Below are 15,522 nucleotides of genomic sequence, written 5' to 3' on the forward strand. Positions count from 1 at the left end.
TTGCTTTCTCCATAACTTATACATGTTCCTATGACTATGAAATCATGCAACTCCCGAATACCGGAGGAACACTTAGTGTGCTATCAAACATCACAATGTAACTGGGTGACTATAAAGATGCTCTACAGGTGTTTCCGATAGTGTTTGTTGAGTTGGCATAGATCGAGATTAGGATTTGTCACTCCGAGTATCGGAGAGGTATCTCTGGGCCCTCTCGGTAATGCATATCACTATAATCCTTCCAAGCAATGTAACTAATGAGTTAGTTATGGGATGGTGCATTACGGAAACGAGTAAAGAGACTTGCCGGTAACGAAATTGAACTAGGTATTGAGATACCTACGATCGAATCTCGGGCAAGTAACATACCGATGACAAAGGGAACAACGTATATTGTTGTGCGGTTTGACCGATAAAGATCTTCGTAGAATATGTAGGAACCAATATGAGCATCCAAGTTCCGCTATTGGTTATTGACCAGAGATGAGTCTCGGTCATGTCTACATAGTTCTCGAACCCGTAGGGTCCGCACGCTTAACATTCGGTGACGATCGGTATTATGAATTTATGTGTTTTGATGTACTGAAGGTAGTTCGGAGTCCCAGATATAATCACAAACATGACGAGGAGTCTCGAAATGCTCGAGACATAAAAATTTATATATTGGACGACTGTATTCGGACATCGGAAGTGTTCCGGGTGATTTCGGAGAATACCGGAATGCCAGAGGGTTACCAGAACCCCCTCGGGGAAAGATTGGGCGTACATGGGCCATAGGGAAGAGGGAAGGTAGCCCACAAGGGGCAGCCGTGCCCCCTCCCTATAGGGAGTTCGAATTGGACTAGGGAGGGGGCGTGCCCCCCTTTCCTTCTCCTCTTCCTCTCCTTTCCTTCTTTCCCCTTCTCCTCCTAGTAGGACTAGGAAAGGAGGAATCCTACTCCTACTAGGAGGAGGATTCCTCCTCCCTTGGCGCGCCCCTAGGGCCGGATGGCCTCCCCCCTTGCTCCTTTATATACGGGGGCAGGGGGCACCCTTGGACACACAAGTTGATTGCTTTTAGCCGTGTGCGGTGCCCCCCTCCACCATAATCCACCTCGGTCATATCGTTGTAGTGCTTAGGCGAAGCCCTGCGCCGATAGCTTCATCATCACCGTCATCACGCCGTCGTGCTGACGAAGCTCTCCCTCAACACTCAGCTAGATCGAGAGTTCATGGGACGTCACTGAGCTGAACGTGTGCAGATCGCGGAGGTGCCGTACTTTCGGTACTACGATCGGCCTGATTGTGAAGACGTACGACTACATCAGCCGCGTTGCCATAACGCTTCTGCTTACGGTCTACGAGGGTACGTAGACAACACTCTTCCACTCTCGTTGCTATGCATCATCATTATAGATCTTGCGTGTGCATAGGATTTTTTTGAAATTACCACGTTCCCCATCAAAACATGATAACTAACATACAAATATCGTGATAACTTTGACCCCAAGAAAAAAGTTGTCGAAAACAAACCCCTTGGTATTTTTTATGTTAATTGCATGATAATTTACCCACCACAATTTCGATAACTCGAGTTCAAACACAATGATAACTTTGATCCGGGAAAAAAGTAGTTGGAAAGATACCCCCATAATTTTTGTGTAAATAGCATGTGAATTTACAAACTGCAAGACATGATAAATTATATGCAACACCGTGGTAAGTTTGACCTAGGGAAAGTTGTTACAAGTTGCAAGACATGATAGCTTACGTATGAACACCATGATTACTTTGACCCAGGGAAAAACTCTTATTGACAACATTTTGTGGGGGGGGGGGAGGGCACCCCAGATAACTTCTGTGTAAATAACATGGTAATATATGGACAACAGAGATGATAACTCACGTACAAATCGCAGTAACTTTGAATAGGGGTCCCGATAACTTCTCTGTAAACAACATGGTAATATATGTATAATAGAGTTGATGACTCGGGTACAATACCGCGGTAACTTATGACCACCGGAATAGAAGTTGTTAAAAAGATACCCCCGATAACTTCTGTGTAAATAGTATGGTAATATATGCACAACAGAGCTGATAACTCACGTACAAACACCGCGGTAAATTTGACTATGTTTTTCCTTCCAAAATACATAACCTCGATACCTTTTGGGTAAATAACATGGTAATATTAGACCACAAACCTGATAATTGACATACAAATACCACGATAACTTTGATCCGGAGAGAAGAAGTTGAAAAACATACCCTCAATAACTTCGGCGTAAATATCATGGTATTTTATGCACTATAGACCTAATTATACATGGCCAACAGGTCGGCTCATGTACTGCACGGTCCGGCACATACCTAAACAGGTCAGGCCCGGCACGAAATGCAAGTTTCCATTTTTATAAGTGAGTCCTGCCATGTTGGCATGTGGACCTCACCTCGTGGCCTAGGCATGATATCGATCATAGATGGTGGGTAGTGTATAAATTACTTACAATACCATGGTAAATTTTGACCCAGGAAAAAAAGTAGTTGAAACATACCCCGGTAACTTTAGTGTATAACATCATGATAAGTTACGTACTATAGGCGTGATAGTTTATTTGGTCTGGGCGTGGTAACTTTTGGCTTGAAAAAAAAGTCATCGAAACATATCAACATGGGATCTAGTTTCGAAGATCTCGTCATGATGATTTTTTTACGTGAAAACGGATTTTCAATCGGAGCGACGGTTTGAACTACAAAACATTTTAAAGTTTAAAAATAGGGAGAATCTTTTGCTAACATCATCTTGTTTGTCTTTTAGTTTGGATGCAAGCATGGACTCATTAGTCAAGGTTTGGTGTATGCATCCCTCCACCACCACGCACGGTGATTAGCTAGTAAGGTTGCATGCATGTATGATTGGATAATAAGGAGGAGGTGTCCGAATCTATTGTTTATATTCTGATCAGTTGGAAGTTAGCACAATCCTTGATATTATGGTTCGGCCAACATAGAAACCTGATCAAAGTGTGTTCTGCATTTTTAGGGTTGACCATGTACATGGCAATAACAAAATGTGAATAATTTGACCGATTTCACAACCAAAATCTTTGAACGAGTCAGTGCATTGTCACGGGCCATGAATATTTTTTTGCCGGTTGCGTATTAAACATACTGAGAAAAACATGTCAACTTTCGCATGTATAGAAATGATAGCCCTTAACAATCGAAAAGTAATTTTTTCGAGAAAGAAAAAAAAACTAATAGAAGATGTGCACATAGAGAGCAAGGATCCAACTAATTATCAGTTACAAATTAAGATCTACTCATTGCTTTTTTACATATTTTCGTACAATGTGAGGAATGTTCTTTTTAGCTTCATTTGCATGGAGCAATGTGAGCGACATTCCAATTTTCATGAACTATAAATTGTAGGCTACATACAAATCACTTTCGTTGGTATTTTCTCTAAAAATGGACAATTAGTTATGAGAAATTTATGTCATGTGATAGCAGTTGCTCTTTCTCCTTTTCTTTAAGGATAAAAAATTCGACCTTCTCTTGAAGGAAGAAAAACAACCACATATGTCACTCACTCACATCACTACGGCCTCATGCTCTCTCAACACAGCCAATCAGTCACCAGGTTTCACCGTTATTGGGAAACCTGGCATGCAATGTCAAAAAAACTCCAACACTCACGGAAGATCTATCTAGGAGATGCATAGGAATGAGAGGGGAAGAGTGTGTCCACCTACCCTCGTAGACCGAAAGTGGAAGCGTTTGACAACGCTGTTGATGTAGTCGAACTTCTTCTCGTTCCGACCGATCAAGCACCGAACGTACGGCACCTCCGAGTTCTGCACACGTTCAGCTCAATGACGTCTCTCGAACTCTTGATCCAAGAAAGTGTCGAGAAAGAGTTTTGTTAGCACGACGGCATGGTGACGGTGATGGTGAAAAGATCCAGTCAAGTGATACTCAATGTAAACTAATCAGTAATGAATGCAAATGACAGAGGTGCTCTTCGGCGGGTACATTTTAATAAGAGAATGATGACTCAACATAAAAGTAAATAGATAGGCCCTCCGCAAAGGGAAGCAAGAATTTGTAGAGGTGCCAGAGCTCGATTTTGAAATAGAGGTGAATAATATTCTGAGCGGTATACTTTCATTGTCAACATAAGAACCAAGAGATGGTGATATCTTCCATGCTACACACATTATAGGCGGTTCCCAAACAGAATGGTAAATTTTATACTCCCCCTCCACCAACAAGCATCAATCCATGGCTTGCTCGAAACAATGAGTGCCTCCAGCTAAAAACAGTCCTAGGGGAGTTTAGTTTGCAATTATTTTGATTTGAGTTGCATAAAGCATGTGACTGGGCATCCCGGTGACCAGCCATTTTCTCATGAGTGAGGAGCGGAGTACACTCCTCTTGAGAATAACTCGCCTAACATGGAAGATACGGACAACCCTAGTTGATACATGAGCTATTCTAGCATACAAAACATAATGTTTATTTGGAGGTTTAGAGTTTGGCACATACAAATTTACTTGGTACGGCAGGTAGATACCGTATATAGGTAGGTATGGTGGACTCATATGGAACAACGTTGGGGTTTATGGGATTGGATGCACAAGCAGTATTCCCGCTTAGTACAGGTGAAGGCTAGAAAAAGACTGGGAAGCGACCAGCTAGAGAGCAACAACAATCATGAACATGCATTAAAATTAATCAACATCGAATGCAAGCATGAGTAGGATATAATGCACCATGAACATAAATATCATAGAGGCTATGTTGATTTTGTTTCAGTTACATGCGTGAACATGTGCCAACTCAAGCCACTCGAATCATTCAAAAGAGGATACCACCCTATCATACCACAATCACAACCATTTTAATAGCATGTTGGCACGCAAGGTAAACCATTATAAGCTCCTAGCTAATTAAGAATGGCATAAGCAACTATAATCTCTAATTGTCATTGCAAACATGTTTATTCATAATAGGCTGAATCAGGAACGATGAACTAATCATATTTACAAAAACAAGAGAGGTTGAGTTCATACCAGCTTCTCCCATCTCAATCAGTCCATCATATATCGTCATAATTGCCTTTCACTTGCACGACCGAATGATATGAATAATAATATCAGTGCACGTGCATTGGACTAAGTTGGAATCTGCAAGCATTCAATAAACAGGAGAAGACAAGGCAATATGGACTCTTGGTTAAATCAACAATAATGCATATATGAGTCACTTCAACAATTTAATTATGGTCTTCTCCTATCGACCCCCAAAGAAAAGAAAAGAAATAAAACTATTTACACGGGAAAGCTCCCAACAAGCAAAAGAAGAACATGAAATCTTTTTGGGTTTTATTTTTAATTACTACTACATGCATAGAATTAAAGCTAGCTAAAAGCTACAACTAATTTTTTTTCTTAAGGTTTATCAAACACACAAGAAGAAAGCATAAAAAGGAAATAGACTAGTATGGATGATACAATGAAAAAGTATGAGCACCGACAACTAGTAATGTGTGTGTGAACATAAATGTAATGTCGGTGGGAAATATGTACTCCCCCAAGCTTAGGCTTTTGGCCTAAGTTGGTCTATGGCCACGGCTGGCCTGGCGGATATCCAAAGTTGTAGTTGGGGTTGTAATGAGATGCAGCAGTCATTGCATCATGGGCTGCAGCTTGGAGGTGAGCTATCTCAGCCCTCCTCTTGTACTCTTCCACCTCCTCTCTGGTTATAAAATATCTCCCTTTTGCCTGAGAGTCAAAGAAAGTAGAAGCAGGGAGAGCGACATGATAGGTGCGTCGTTTGACAAAGATTGGTCGGTACTGGAGGAACTGATCGTTCCTCTCAACAAAATGATGACGAACCATAGCCTCATAATCCAAATAAGCAGGAGGCAACTCAATATCATCCTCACGTATGGTTATACCAAGAAAATTAGCTATACGGGCTGCATAAATTCCACCAAAGAAATCTCCATTAAATCTATTATGATGCAACCTACGTGCAACAATGGCTCCCAAATTATAAGATTTATCTCCTAACACAGCACTCCTAAGAATACTAAGGTCAGGGACACACATGTGACATGCTTCATCATTACCATTAATGCATCTACCTATGAAGAGAGCAAAATAATGTATAGCAGGAAAATGAATGCTCCCTATGGTAGCTTGTCTTATATCTCTTGATTCCCCCACAGTTATACTAGCAAGAAAATCTCTAAGCTTAGATTTGCGAGGTTCACTAGCACTACCCCATTGTGGAAGTTTACAAGCAGTGGTAAAATCCTCTAAGTCCATAGTATAAGAATTTTCAAAAAGATCAAACAGGACAGTTTGAGAATTGCGTGAAGATGAAAATTCAAACCTCCTCACAAAGGAACTAGTGAGATAGTGGTACTGACGGCACTTTTCTGCCTTGAAGCTCACAAGATCAGTGTTATGCAAATATGCGTTAAATTCTTCCTTAATTCCTGCTCGATCCATGAAGTCCTCTGAAGGCCATTCACAAGGCCGCACTGGAGCGTCCCTTGGTGGCTCATCATCAGCATCACACATTGCAAGCCTGGGTCCTTGCTTCCTTGAAGGACCACCTTGATACATTTTCCTAAACATATTTCTTCTTCTGAAAAATTTCTGAAATTTTTAGTAACTTCAAATAAAAGTAAACCAAACTCAACAAAATTTATAGCAACTACTCCTACAAGTGCCAAGAGCCTATATCATGCATTAGAACTACTTGGAACCATATAAATTTGACATGCAAGCTTAAGAACATGGTCACCTAGGCAGCAAAATTTGCAATGAATAAAGCACTAGAACAAAAACTAATTGGACCAATGGAGGAGTCACATACCAAGGAACAATCCCCCAAAGCAGTTTTTGTGAAAGGTGCTTTGAGCAAGGAGATCGAAAATCGGAACAAAATGAGCTAGAGCTCGTGCTTGAGCTGGATGGTGATTTTTTGGGAGGAAGAAGAAGTGTGTGGGTGCAGGAATAAGGTAGAGGGGAGCCACCGTGGGCCCATGAGGCAGGGGGCGCGCCCAGGGGGTGGGCGTGCCATGGACCCTCGTGGCCAGGTGCTTGCTCCCCCTGCTGTGTTCTCAGTGCCAAATATTCTCAAATATTCCAGAAAAATCATATTTAAATTTCAGGGCATTTGGAGAACTTTTATTTTCGGGGTATTTTTATATTGCACGGATAATCAGAAAACAGACAAAAATTACTATTTTTGCTTTATTTAATATAAATAACAGAAAGTAAAAAAGAGGGTACAGAAGGTTGTGCTTTCTAACTTCATCCATCTCATGCTCATCAAAAGGAATCCACTAACAAGGTTGATCAGGTCTTGTTAACAAACTCATTTCGAATAACATGGAACCGGAGAATTTTCGAATAGCACTAGGTTACTTCAACGGGGATATGCACATCCCCAACAATAAGAATATCATATTTCTTCTTGACAGTAGGAAGAGGAAATTCAAAACCTCCAATAGTGATTGTTGAAAATTTTCCAATAGAATTTATACTATGGACTTGAGGTTGTTTCCCCGGAAAGTGTACTGTATGCACATTACCATTAACATGAAAAGTGACATTGCCTTTGGTGCAATCAATAACAGCCCCTCCAGTATTCAAAAAGGGTCTTACAAGAATAATAGACATACTATCGTCCTCGAGAATATCAAGAATAACAAAGTCCGTTAAAATAGTAACGTCTGCAACCACAACAGGCACATCCTCACAAATACCGGCAGGTATAGCAATTGATTTATCATCCATTTGCAAAGATATTTCAGTAGGTGTCAACTTATTCAAATCAAGTCTACGATATAAAGAGAGAGGCATAACACTAACACCGGCTCCAAAATCACATAAAGCAGTTTTAACATAGTTTCTTTTAATGGAGCATGGTATAGTTGGTACTCCGGGATCTCCAAGTTTCTTTGGTATTCCTCCCTTCAAAGTATAATTAGCAAGCATGGTGGAAATTTCAGCTTCCGGTATCTTTCTTTTATTAGTAACATTATCTTTCATGTACTTAGCATAAGGATTCATTGTAAGCATATTAGTCAAACGCATACGCAAAAAGATAGGTCTAATCATTTCAGCAAAGCGCTCAAAATCCTCATCATCCTTTTTCTTGGATGGCTTAGGAGGAAAAGGCATGGATTTCTGAACCCAAGGCTCTCTTTCCTTACTGTGTTACCTAGCAACAAAGTCTCTCTCATCATAACGTTGATTCTTTGATTGTGGGTTATCAAGATCAATAGCAGGTTCAGCTTCTACATCATTATCATTGCTAGGTTGAGCATCAACATGAACATCATTAACATTTTCATTAGGTTCATGTTCATTACCAGATTGTGTTTCAGCATCAGAAATAGACATATCATTGGGATTCTCAGGTGTGTCAATAACAGGTTCACTAGAAGCATGCAAAGTCCTATCATTTTTGTTTTTCTTCCTTTTAGAAGGACTAGGTGCATCTATATTATTTCTCTGAGAATCTTGCTCAATTCTCTTAGGATGGCCCTGAGGATACAAAGGTTCCTGGGTCATTTTACCACCTCTAGTCATAACTCTAACAACACTATCATTCTTCTTACTATTTAATTCATTGAGCAAATCATTCTGAACTTTAAGTACTTGTTCTACTTGAGTGGTAACCATAGAAGTGTGTTTACTAACGAGTTTAAGTTCACCTTTAAATCTAGACATATAATCACCCAAGTGTTCAATCATATAAGCATTTTGTTTCAATTATCTACCAAAATAAGCATTGAAGTATTCTTGCTTAACCATAAAGTTATCAAACTCATCCAAACATTGGCTAGGAAACTTAGTAGGAGGGATTTCAGCTTTATCATATCTATAGAGAGAATTTACCTTTACTACCTGTGTCGGGTTATCAAGACCATGTGTTTCTTTAATAGGTGATGGATTAAAACCATATATTTCTTCAACATGCGGTAAATTAAGATCATGTATTTCTTCAATAGGAGGTAAATTCTTAACATCTTCAGCTTTAATACCCTTTTCTTTCATAGATTTCTTTGCCTCTTGCATATCTTCAGGACTGAGAAATAGAACACCTCTTTTCTTCGTAGTTGGTTTAGGAATAGGCTCAGGAGTTGGCTCAGGAGCTGGCTCAGGAAGTGTCCAATTATTTTTATTTGTCAACATATTATTCAATAGAATTTCAGCTTCATCCGGTGTTCTTTCCCTGAAAACAGAACCAACACAACTATCTAGGTAATCTCTGGAAGCATCGGTTAGTCCATTATAAAAGATATCAAGTATTTCATTTTTCTTAAGAGGGTGATCGGGCAAAGCATTAAGTAATTGGAGAAGCCTCCCCCAAGCTTGTGGGAGACTCTCTTCTTCAATTTGCACAAAATTATATATATCCCTTAAGGCAGCTTCTTTCTTATGAGCAGGGAAATATTTAGCAGAGAAGTAATAAATCATATCCTAGGGACTACGCACACAACCAGGATCAAGAGAATTAAACCATATCTTAGCATCACCCTTTAATGATAATGAAAATATTTTAAGGATATAAAAGTAGCGAGTTCTCTCATCATTAGTGAACAGGGTGGCTATATCATTTAATTTAGTAAGATGTGCCACAACAGTTTCAGATTCATAACCATAAAAAGGATCATATTCAACCAAAGTAATTATACCAGGATCAATAGAGAATTCATAATCCTTATCAGTAACAAAGATAGGTGAAGTAGCGTAAGCAGGATCATATTTCATTCTAGCTTTCAGAGTTTTTTTGTTTAAGCTTAGCTAATAATTTCTTAAGATCACTTCTACCATTGCATGCAAGAAAGTATCTTTTAGTTTCTTCATCCATACATAGCCCTCAGGCACAACAGGCAATTCATATTTATTAGGAGAGCCTTCATCATCACTTTCATCAATATTATCAGTTTCAATAATTTCATTCTCTCTAGCCCTAGCAAGTTGTTCATCAAGAAATTCACCAAGTGGCACAGTAGTATCTAGCATATAAGTAGTTTCATCATAAGTATCATGCATAGCAGAAGTGGCATCATCAATAATATGTGACATATCAGAATTAATAGCAGAAGCAGGTGTAGGTGTCGCAAGCTTACTCAAAACAGAAGGTGAATCAAGTGCAGAGCTAGATGGCGGTTCCTTACCTCCCCTCATAGTTGAGGGATAAATTTTTGTTTTCGCGTCTTTCAAGTTCTTCATAGTGGAGGGAGTCCTGGATTAGGGGGTCCTCGGACAGCCGGACTATATTCTTTGACCGGACTGTTGGACTATGAAGATACAAGATTGAAGACTTCGTCCCGTGTCCGGGTGGGACTCTCCTTTGCATGGAAGGCAATCTTGGCAATTCAGATATGTAGATCTCCTCCCTTGTAACCGACTCTGTGTAACCCAAGCCCCCTCCGGTGTCTATATAAACCGGAGGGTTTAGTCCGTAGGATAACAACAATCATAATCATAGGCTAGCTTCTAGGGTTTTGCCTCTATGATCTCATGGTAGATCAACTCTTATAATACTCATATCATCAAGATCAATCAAGCAGGAAATAGGGTATTACCTCCATCGAGAGGGCCCGAACCTGGGTAAACATTGTGTCCCGTGCCTCCTGTTACCATCCGCCTTAGACGCACAGTTCGAGACCCCCTACCCGAGATCCGTCGGTTTTGACACCGACATTGGTGCTTTCATTGAGAGTTCCACTGTGTCATCACCATAAGGTTTGATGGCTCCTTCGATCATCGGCAACGATGCGATTCAGGGTGAGGTTTTTCTCCCCGAACAGATCTTTGTATTCGACGGCTTTGTACTGCGGGCCAACTCGCTTGGTCATCTAGAGCAGATCGAGAGCTACACCCCTGGCCATCTGGTCAGGTTTGGAAGCTTGAACTGTACTACCGACATCCGCGGGGACTTGGTCTTCGACGGATTCGAGCCCATGTCAGGTGCACCACACAGTCACGACGAGCATGACTTACTCTACCGTCGGACGGTGTTCGGGAGATCATACATGTGGCTACTCCGGCCTTCAATCCAGAGCAGATCATGTCGTCCGAGGATGGGTGGATGGACCCCGCCACGGAAGCCGCACACCCAGCGGTGATAGAGCCGAATACTGACTTCACCTCCTATGAGACCTGTGTTGTCGGACCCCTGGATTCGTCCTCGGCCACAGGCTCCGAACCGCCCGCGTCCGTGCCTATTGAATCTGATTGGGCACCGATCATGGAGTTTACCTCCACAGATATCTTTTAGCACTCGCCCTTGGGCGATGTGCTAAATTCATTAAGGTCTCTCTCCTTGTCAGGAGGCCCTTGGCCGAACTATGACCTGTTGGAGTGGGAAGCGGACGACGAAGAAATTTGTTCCCCACCCACCACCCACTTAATAGCCACTGTTAATGACTTAACCGACATGCTTGATTTCGACTCCAAAGACATCGATGGTATGGACGACAATGCAGGAGAGGAACAGGAACCACCGCCCACAGGGCGCTGGACAGCCACTTCATCACACAATATATACATGGTGGATACACCCAAAGAAAACAATGACGAGGAATGGAAGGATGCAGCGGAGGATAATTCCGTCGAGAAGCAACCAAAGCGACGATGTAGGCGCCGCTCCAAATCCTGCCTCGGCAAAAACAGCGATAACAGCGCAAGAAAGAATAATACCCTGATCGACTACAAAGCAAACGACGACCACATAGACCCAGCGATAGAGCAGGATGAACTAGCAGACGGCGAACATAGTACAGAGCCGCTATCCGATCACGGCGACGCCGAGGGTAAATCTCATCAACCTGTCTCCGGAAAGGAGAATAGTCCGGACGACAATGCACACATCATCCCGGAAAGGCACTTGGAGCAAGAGGACCTCCATAGAAGGCTTATTGCCACCGCGAGGAGTCTGAAGAAGCAGAAGCAAAGGCTTAAGGCTGCGCAAAATACACTCAATAGTAGATGAAACAAAGTGCTCGACACTGAAGAAAAGTACGATGGCAGCCGCCACACAAAGAGCTATCCAAAGCGCAAGCTGCTGCCCGAATTCGATGACGAGGCTTTAAAGCCTATACAGCCGAAAAATAAAATGACCGATCAGCCGGATCGACCACCCCGTGGCCGCGATAGGGCGGCTAACGATGTCGCACATAAGTCAGCACACGATTTACGTGAAGACTTGCACCAAAAAGCCGGTATGACCAGGTCCATCTATGGATCTAGGAAGCACGCTCTGACACAGAATCAAAACCAAACACTACAACCATCAGAATGCCATGACACATCCAAATACAGGGGTGCCGCGCACCCCCTATGCTTTATCGATGAGGTTCTGGATCATGAATTTCGAGAAGGATTCAAACCCGTAAACATAGAGGCATACGACGGAACGACAAACTCTGGGGTCTGGATTGAGGACTTTATCCTTCGTATCCACATGGCTCGCAGAGATGATCTCCACGCCATCAAATACTTACCCCTCAAGTTGAAAGGACCAGCTCGGCACTGGCTGAAGAGCCTCCTCAAAAACTCAATTGGAAGTTGGGAAGAGCTCGAAGATGCTTTTAGGGCTAATTTTCGAGGGACCTATGTCCGACCTCCGGATGCAGACGATTTAAGTCATATAATTCAACAGCCCAGAGAGTCAACCCAAAAGCTTTGGAACCGATTCCTCACTAAGAAGAATCAAATTGTTGACTGCTCGGACGCGGAAGTCTTAGTGGCTTTCAAACACAGTGTCCGGGGCGAATGGCTCGCCAGACACCTAGGCCAGGAAAAACCGAGGACAATGGCAGCCCTAACAAGCCTTATGACCCGCTTTTGCGCGGGCGAAGATAGTTGGCTGGCCCGTAGCGGCACCAGCAACCCAGGCACATCCGAAGTCAGGGATGGCAATGGAAAACCACGACGCAATAAAAGCAAGCTTCGAAGCAATGAAGACAGCCCAGACAACACGGCGGTAAATGCCGGATTCAGGAGCTCTCGACCCGGTCAACGGAAAAAGCCCTTCAAAGGCAGCAGAGATGGACCGTCCAGTCTAAACAAGATTCTAGACAGGTTATGTCAGATTCATGGCACCTCCGACAAACCCGCAAATCACACCAACAGAGAATGTTTTTTTTTTTGACTGTGACCAACAGAGAATGTTGGGTCTTCAAGCAAGCCGGCAAGCTAAATGCCGAACACAAGGGGAGAGAGACACCAAGCGAAGACGAAGATGAGCCTCGCCAACCGAACACTGGGGGACAGAAAAAATTCCCACCATAGGTCAAAACAGTGAACATTATTCACGTAATGAAGAGGAGGAGCAAACACGCACTCCGAGACGTATGCGCCGTGGAACCCGTCACCCCCAAGTTCAACCCTTGGTCGGCCTACCTGATCACTTTTGATCGCAGGGATCACCCGACTAGTATCCGGCACGGAGGATCGGCTGCCTTGGTACTAGACCCAATAATTGACGGATACCATCTCACCAGAGTCCTTATGGACGGTGGCAGTAGTCTGAATCTGATATATCAGGACACAGTCTGCAAAATGGGGATAGAGCCGATAAGAATCAGCCAAAGCAAAACTACCTTTAAAGGAGTAATACCAGGCCCAGAGGCCCGCTGCACAGGCTCTCTAGTACTAGAGGTTGTATCGGTTCTCCCGACAACTTCCGAAGTGAAAACTTAACCTTCGACATCGCTCCATTCCGAAGTGGCTATCAAGCACTACTCGGAAGAACGGCCTTCGCTCGTTTTAATGCAATACCGCATTACGCTTATCTTAAGCTTAAGATGCCCGGTCCACGTGGCATCATCATAGTTAGCGGAAACATAGAACGTTCCTTATGTGCGGAAGAACGTGTGGCGGCTTTATCAGCTAAACACTGAACGCCCTCTCCAACCAGAATAAATGATCGGTCGTCAAGACCGCGGACACGGCTAGATGAGTCCGGCACACCACTAGCTATAACAGCTCAAATAAACCTAAGACTGGGTCAATGGATATACCCCCATAGGTGGGGCTAGGGGCTTCCCACATGTAAAAAGGACTACAGTTTGGCTTGATCTTATTTAGATTGAATTTTAATGGTTTATTAAGAATAACCAATTTTTCGCACGAAAACTTTCACCTGGGCTTTTCTCTCTTACAGATGATCATCGTGCTACACCCTTCCAGGATACGGCACTACAGAGACACAGGCGCAGACGTGCAGCAGGGCCCCGTTCAAAGGTTTCTTTTTAGATTAAGACCCTGTGTAAACCTTTTTACTGTCTCTTGTTGCTTCACACCCTCATGATACTCAACATAACCAAGAGGGATGCTGGCGTTATTGACATTTCGTCACGTAAAACTAATGCACTTACCTGGAAATTCAGGGCTTATTATCGAGGGTGTTACTCAGCCCAGTATATGTTGTAAAGACCGAATACCTTAGGGAGTGTTCGGCGTTGCGAGTTTGGCCTTATATGCATCAGCTCTGAATCATGTCTTTGGTCAGTAGTTGGGTTTGCCCGGCTCCCGTGTTTTGCTACCTTACGTTCCGCTCTATCGGCTAAGGTGGCACCAGGAGAACTACTGTGATTGTGCCCTGGTTCATCTGGATGAGCACCTCAGTAGAGAAAGTCGAAAACTGACTGTCATGAGAAAGCGCGAGACTGGTCAACCACTCGAGGACTTAGCGGAATCTTCACGATTCCTCCGCATTAACGAAGGACCGGTTTCCCGGTCATGTATGTACGCGCAACGTATTCGGATAAGCGCGGAAGTACCAGGGGCTATATAGTAGCCCCACTGTCAAACTCCTATGGCTAAGTGAAAGTGTTAAAGCAATATAGTCTGATTGCCTCGTTCGCCGTGCTATCACCTCCTTAATGGACCAAGACGTTGGATCAAGTGTGAATACGTGCTTTTCCGAACACCCCCGCATTATATGCATGGGGGCTGAAGCCGACGACTGCAAACTTTCAGGTTATATACATACATAAAATGACCGCACAGGAGGCACCATAATACTTTCAGGCAAAAGTATAAACACAGCCTTTATAGTCCAAATAGCATTGTTTTTACAATTGGGATACATGTCACTCGAACATGATACTCTTCGAGCACTGATCCTCTATTAAACGAGCGCCTTCTAGGACTTCTACAAAATAGTGCTCGGCCGAGCCCTGCTCTACGGCCGGACCCCGGGTTGCAATAGCGGTGGCATCCATCTCTGCCCAATATGTCTTAACACAGGCAAGAGCCATCCGCGCACCCTCAATACATGACGACCTCTTTACAGCGTCGATATGCGGCACATCACCAAGGAATCGTTGCACTAAACCAAAATAACTATTCGGCCTTGGTCCTTCCGGCCAAAGATGATCCACGACAGACCTCATGGCAAGCCCGGACAACCTATGGAGCTCAACCCACTCGGCCATTTGCTCATTTAACAGCAGCGAACGCGTTGGAGCACTGAACTGCGACCAGAACAACTTTT

Source organism: Triticum aestivum, chromosome 4A (genome assembly GCF_018294505.1).
Source record: "Triticum aestivum cultivar Chinese Spring chromosome 4A, IWGSC CS RefSeq v2.1, whole genome shotgun sequence".
Taxonomy (NCBI): domain Eukaryota; kingdom Viridiplantae; phylum Streptophyta; class Magnoliopsida; order Poales; family Poaceae; genus Triticum; species Triticum aestivum.